The sequence below is a fragment of the Cibotium barometz genome, chromosome 31 (assembly GCF_041138505.1).
Source record: "Cibotium barometz isolate CiBa-2024 chromosome 31, ASM4113850v1, whole genome shotgun sequence".
Taxonomy (NCBI): domain Eukaryota; kingdom Viridiplantae; phylum Streptophyta; class Polypodiopsida; order Cyatheales; family Cibotiaceae; genus Cibotium; species Cibotium barometz.
In genome coordinates, this window is record NC_141076.1 from 34,877,033 (window position 1) to 34,884,558 (window position 7,526).

Consider the following 7,526-nt stretch of genomic DNA (forward strand, 5'->3'; position numbering starts at 1 on the left):
GGACCAAATCTTCCACCTCCTCTTCCGTATGGTCTAGGTCCTCTGGTGACCTAGTTAACAATGGGGGCTTGCTGTTGCTGCCTTTCCACTACCCTTGGGCTCCTGTTTCGTATGTTATAGTAGCATGTCTCTGTAGAGTGAGTGTCCCTTCCACTAATGGTTCACACTTGCTCTGTGCCTCTTAAGTAGCACTCCTCTTTCATGTGTCCTTGATTTTTGCACCTCGTGCACCAGACATCTAGTCTAAGTCTAGATCCTACGTGTCCTCTGGCAATCTTGGCTAGGGCTGGCCCTTAGTTCTTCCTAAACTTTCTCAGTCTGCTTCTTGCCTTTCTTTTCCGAGGCTTCTGCTCTTGGACATCTGACTCTTAACTAGATTATGACTCTGAGGTATCTTCTCGGAAATGAGATTCCAAGGTTTCTTCCTCTTTTCCTTCTTTTTATTTTTGGAGTCTTTGTTTGTTTACTTCAGGACTCCTTCATATCTGGCGGCTCCTACCACCACTTGTTCGAGGGGTCAGGGCTTCCAGGTCGTATGAGGCTACTGCCTTTTAGAGCTTCTCCCTCAGTCCTCTCACAAACCACTAGCTCAATACGGCTGGAGCGGGACAGTTGGGCTGGCCCAAGCGCATCAGCATTGCTCTAAATTCGGCTGTGTAGTCTTCTATTGGCCTCTTTTTCTGTGTCATCCTCTGTAGCTTTTCTAGTACTTCCGTTATGGTCTTGTCTTTCCTGAGTCTTTTTAGGAAAACCTTCTTTATCTCCTCAAATATCTGGAAGTGCTCCAGACCGTACTAGGCGTACCAGAGCAGGCTGGTGGCTTTGCTACCCAACGTTGTAGCAACATACTCTGTATTTTTCTCCAACAAAGCTCTATTTGCCTAGAACATGATTTCAAAGGAAAAAATGTGGGCATCCGGGTCCTCCTCACTCTTGCCTTTAAATTTTGGGTACTTGAGGGACATCCTGCTCACAACTACTAGTTCTTCCCCATCCTGAGCTTCTTGCCTCTTGTTTGGTGGTTCCTATGACGGTCTTCTTCCTAATTTCTTGGTGGTTCCAGAATCAGTCTTTCCTGCGGCTGTGGAATCCCATCTAGTTCCTGTTGATCTTCTTCTTGATTCCTTAGTTGTTCTAGAATCATTAGTTCCAGTTGTTGTGGGATCCCGTTTGCTAATCTTCTTGGTTTCACTACAACAGAATAAGGGTTTAGCAGTGAAAATAGTAGCGCTTTTATAACTAGATAGGTATGGAGAGGTTGGGCCCATTTTATTGCTAAACACACTGCAACAGGTTTGCTGCTCATCAGCAACAAAAATAGCAGCACTTTTTCACTGCTCCATAGCAAAATATCGTTGCTCCATTAATGAAATATCATTGCTTCGTAGTGAAATATGGCTGCTATTTTTGCTATTAAGCAGCAAAAGTACTATAGAGTTAAAAAAATCTGGGGCAGCAGACTCGAGAGTCTACACATGACTCCCTAGTCTGCCTCATCTCTTTTTTTCTATTGTAGACACAGTAAAACTAAGACAACTTCATGTCCATTTCAGAATCATAGACAAGTGTAATGTAAATAAAACTTGACAAATACAAAAACAAATGACAATTACAACTCATGGTTTTAGGAATGTTGAAATTCAATTACAATACTTGGCGGAGTTACATAAGTGTATACTTCCAAAAAACTCTTATACAATATAAAGCGTAATGAAAAACTATAGAGCAAGGGGGCTACATTGAGGGGATCTATATCTCATGCATTACGATTATTATTGTTCCTTGCAGCTCCACCCCCTTCACTTCTCACATTTTCATTGCTTCTTGCTTGGACATTTGCACCACTGCTTCTAGTTACATGATCCTAAAACACAATAAAACTATCATAAGTGAAAATTAGTTTTGCAAAAACAAAGAGGTTTAGGGTTTAGGAATATATGTACTTGCCATGCTTGTCAAACATGTCCTCCAATAATATTAAAATATCCTTCATCTTGCACTCTTTCAAATAGAGCTTCCAAACCTCGTTGTAATGCAAAATCATATTCATCTTGCATAGGAGGGCGGTCCACTACTTCAAGCTATAGGCATACAAACAAATGAACATTTTAAAAAGTTGTTATTTAAGATAACCTTCTTTAATTAAAAGATAAGATACAATTTGAGGCGAATATATACTTCTAAATATTGTTGGGATATCAACTCCTCCTTCACGTGTAACGTCATGCCACAAGTTATTTGCCATCTATTAGATCCAAGAAAAAACATAAATACTTAAAACTCTTATGCATATGGCCTTATGCATATAGCCTTATACATATGGATAATGCATAAGGTACCGGCATGCATAGATAGGTACCGGCATGCATAGGAAGCTATCGATATGCATTGGAAGCTACCGGCATGCATTGGTAGCTACCAGCATGCATAGGAAGCTACCGGCATATCTAGGTTGCTACCGGCATGCATTGGAAGCTACTGGCATGCATAGGTAGCTATCGGCATACATTGGAAGTTGCCAGCATGCCTAGGTTGCTACCGGCATGCCTAAGTTGCTACCAGCATGCATTGGAAGCTATTGACATGCATAGGAAGCTACCCGCATGCCCAGGTTACTACCAGCATGCATTGAAATCTACCAGCATGCCTAGGTTGCTACCTGCATGCCTTGGAAGCTACTGGCATGCATTCGAAGGTACCGGCATGCATTGGAAGCTACCGGCATGCCTTGGAAGCTAGTGGCATGCATAGAAAGCTATCGGCATGCCTTGGAAGCTACCGGCATGCATAAGAAGCTACCGGCATGCCTAGGTTACTACCGGCATGCATTGGAAGCTATCGGCATGCATAGGTAGCTACCGGCATGCATTGGAAGCTACCGACATCCCTAGGTTGCTACCGGCATGTCTTGGAAGCTACCAGCATGCATAGGTAGCTACCGGCATGCATTGGAAGCTACTGGCATGCATGGAAGAAATAAAAAACCCTAAATTTACAAACCCTATAACATGTAAAAGCGTAAGAGAAGAAACATACAAGAAAAAGATCTCTTACCTTGTGAGGCTTGTATGTGTTGAAAACCTACCAAAATGAACCAAAATAAGAAAAAAAATATTAATAACAAACCCTAATCTTAAAAGCCCTAAAACTTACAAACCCTAATCTTAAAAGCCCTAAAACTTACAAACCCTAAAAACGTGTAAAAGCATGAAAGAAGAAACATACAAGAAAGAGATCTCTTGTGAGGCTTGTATGTGTTGAAAACCTACAAAATTAAACCAAGTCAAGAAAAAAAATTATTTAAAAAAATCAAGATCTCTTATCAGATGAAGCTTTAATGGAGAGCTCTAATTAGGAAAAAAGAAGAAGGAAAAATACTCGTAATGGTTAAGCTTCAATAAGAAGGGAAAAAGAAGAAAAGAAAAACTTAAAAGAAAGGAAAGAGAAAGGAAATAATCATAAGAAAGCTTTCATGGAAAGCTTATTTGCATAGGAGATAAATGAAAAGAGTATACATACCTTGCTTGAGCTTGAGGAGGATAGGGTAGGAGAGGTAGAAGTGATAGATAAGGCATAACTTGCAAAAAAACTCAGAGTACAAGTTTATTGTATTCAAAAGATAAAACTATGTGGTGGCAAAAGAAGCGGTAAAAAAGCGTAATATTTTTACAATATAGCAGCATTTTTTTGCCAACGATATTTCGCACACTGAGCAATGATATTTCGCTACTAAGCAGTAAAATTTCACTATAAAAACACTGCTCAGCAGGCAAAAAACGTTGTAAATCGTTGCTCAGCATTGTGAAAACCCCTGATATTTTTCTTCCGAAAATGATGCCAAAATGCTGCTAAAAATCGTTGTTGTGCTTTCAATATGTTTGTAGTGTCGACACGCGGTGCAGTGGTGCTTCTTGTTCCACAGCTTCAACCTTTCTACGGCAGTATTGCTTTTCCCTATTTGATCTTCCTTCATTCTCCATACCTACTCCATTGTGCTCTTATGATTCTCTAGTTAGCATTCCTGACACTAGTTAGTGTGTGCTTTCTTTCTAGGCTTCTTTTAACTAGTTTACTCTAGTAACTATGCAGGACTTAACCTATACAAGCCTCTATCTCTCTACTCCCCTTTCTACCGTGCCAGTTCCCCAGTAGAATCACCAAAAGTGTCAGTGTCCAGTCAAGATCCGGCACTTGCGTGGTTCCAAACCACCTAATCGTCTCCGAAGGAGACGCGACTAATACAGATGCGCCCAACACGATAAGTTGATGCTAGCGTGTTGCGCCATCAATTTGCCTATACTAAAGAAGTTAGTTATGATAGCGTAGAGGTTAGCTCCTACATCTAATGAGATCCTAGACGTAGCTCTTGATTCTATTTCCATAAAGGAGTCACGTCTGGACAGGAATGACCTTAGACCCAGATTCCAGTTAGAAGACATGTTTAAACTGGAAGCACTAATACAATGTAGAAACCAAATAGAATTGCACAGTATATAGAATGAAGAACTACACCAATAATCACTATATATCAAAGTCAAGGCTTAGCCCAAAGTACAATGCACTAGTCCACAGTTGACACTCCCTACTCCTCTCTCTCCCTCGTATCCTGGATAGTGTTTCTTTTTCCCTTTTACATTTACCCGGGTACTACCCATTGGCAAGATTCAGTTACAAGGTTGTTACAAGAAAGTTGTTGCTCAACAGATACACAAGCAAAGGCTAGGCATCGGGCCGATGGTTGGATGACCCCCAACAGCTTGTTCTTTCTAAGTGCAAGGTATGGGCTTGATTATTTCAAGTTTTGAAAGCAAGGATTCATCTAATTGGAGTGATTATTTTAAGTTTTGAAAGCAAGAACCGTATCGCCTGATTGACTAGATTCAGATCAGCTATGACCCCCTTTAAATTTTTTTCATAAATATAGTAAATCTAAGTAATATAATAAAATTAAAGTGATAGTAGTGTCAATATACAACGTCCTCCCCGAACTGGATATGAAGGTCTCCCCTCATGTAGCTCTTTGCAACACTTTTGAGATAGTGGTTTCCATCACATATGCTTGGACTAAAGGAGAGAGAGGAAAAGAGAAAAAGAGAGAGAGAGAGAGAGAGAGAGAGAGAGAGAGAGAGAGAGAGAGAGAGAGAGAGAGAGAGAGAGAGAGTGCATGTGTGTGTGTAGGGGGGAGATAAGAGGAGGAGAAGGGAGGACAGAGAGAAGAAGAGATGGAGGGGAAGAGGAGAGAGGAAGAGAAAAGCATAGAAGGGAGGAGAGAAGAAGAGAAGAAGAGAAGAAAAGGAGGACAAGAGAGAGAGGGAGAGGAGAAGGGAGGAGAGTGATAGGAAGGGGAAGAAGAGAGAGAGGAGAGGAGAAGGGAGGAGAGTGATACGAAGGGGAAGAAGAGAGAGGGATAGAGGAGGAGGGGAAGGGGAAGGGGAAGGGAATGAGAGAAGAAGACGAGGAGGAGAATCAAAGGAGAGGACATGAGAGGGAGGGAAGAAGAGAGAGGGATAGAGGAGGAGGGGAAGGGGAAGGGAGGAGGGAATGAGAGAAGAAGACGAGGAGGAGAATCAAAGGAGAGGACATGAGAGGGAGAGAAGAGACATAGAAATAATAAAAAGAGGAGGAGAACAAGGAAGATGAGGATGAGAGAGAGAGAGAGAGAGAGAGAGAGAGAGAGAGAGAGAGAGAGAGAGAAGGATTTTATAAAGGGGTAGGGGCCCGAGGTGCCAATGCCTTGGCCCTTACCAAAAAAAATGTAAGGGGTGAGGCATTGGCGCCTCAGGCCCCTCCCACCCCTCACCTTCTCCTTTTCTCCCCCTAACCTATACTATTTGTCTCTATTATATATATCATATATCTGTAATACTACATATATTCTTGAACTATATATATATATATATGTATGTATGTATGTATGTATATATTCCTCTTCAGAGATGGAGAAAAATTACGTGACTAAAGATCTCAAAAGACAGCCACCACTATGGAGGGGATGGTGATTTTCTATTCCAAAAGCTTTGGGAGTGATCAAGCACAGTGTGCGAATTGCGGCCTCACATACTTGTGTTTTCTAATTGTGGGGTATGGGCTTAATTATTTCAAGTTTTGAAAGCAAGGATTCTCTAAGTCTCTAATTGGAGTGATTATTTTAAGTTTTGAAAGCAAGAATCATATAGTCTGATTGACTAGATTCAGATTAGCTACTATGACCCTTTTTAAATCATTTTCATAATTATAGTTTATCTAACTAAAAATGAAAAGAGCAAAGTGATAGTAGGGTTAACATACCAGTTTCCTCCGTGAAGGTCTCTCCTCATGTAGCTCTCTACAACACTTTCGAGGTAGTCCTCACATCACTACTTTGAGGTAGTTTCCATCACATATGCTTGGACTAAAGGAGAGAGGGAGATAAGAGGAGGAGAAGGGAGAACAAAGAGAAAAATAGACTAGGGGAAGGAGAGAGAGGGAGAGAAGAAGAGGAGAAGGGAGGACAAAGAGAAAAAGATACAAGGGGAAGAAGAGTGAGGGAGAGAAAAGCAGAGAAGGGAGGAGAGAAGGAGAAAAAGAGAGGAGGAGGAGAGAGAGAGAGAGCGAGGGAGAGAAAAGCAGAGAAGGGAGGAGAGAAGGAGAGAAAGAGAGGAGGAGAGAGGGAGAGAGGGAGAGAGGAGGAGAAGGGAGGAAAGTGAGAAGAAGGGGAAGAAGAGAGAGGGAGAGAGGAGGAGGGGGAGGGAGGAGAGGAGGAGGAGGAGAATCAAAAGGGAGGACATGAGAGGGAGAGAAGAGATAGAGAATTGAGAAAAAGAGGAGGATAAGAGAGAGAGAGAGAGAGAGAGAGAGAGAGAGAGAGAGAGAGAGAGATAAGGATTATATAAAGGGGGAGGGACCCAAGGCATCGGTGCCTCGGCCCAAAAAAAAAATTAAGAGGCTGAGGCACTGGAACCTCCAGCCCCTCCCCTTCCCACCTTATTCTTTTCTCCTTCTCTCCTCTACTATATATATTTTTAGGCTAGGCTATATATATTTTTGGGCACACCTACAGCCCCTCCCCTTCCCACCTTATTGTATGTCTCTAATACTATATATATATATATATATATATATATATATATATGTGTGTGTGTGTGTGTGTGTGTGTGTGTGTGTGTGTGTGTGTGTGTGTGTGTGTCTAAAACTATATATACAATTCTTTTTTTCCCATTTTTTTCATCCCTCTTTCACTCTCTTGCCCACATACCATCTCTAATATCTTCTCTCTTTCTTTTCTCCACATCTCTCTTTTCCCATGTCCCTTTCTCTTCTTATTCTCTCCAATTTCTTACACTCTCCTCCTCCTCACTCTCTCTCTCTCTCTCTCTCTCTCTCTCTCTCTCTCTCTCTCTCTCTCTCTCTCTCTCTCTCTCTCCTCCTTCCTCTCTCCATTTTCTCTTTCATCTTATCTACCTCTCTATCTTTTTGAACTTTCTCTCTATCTTTCTCATTCTCTCTCTATCTTCTCTATTTCTTTGCCTTACAATATCTAACTCTCA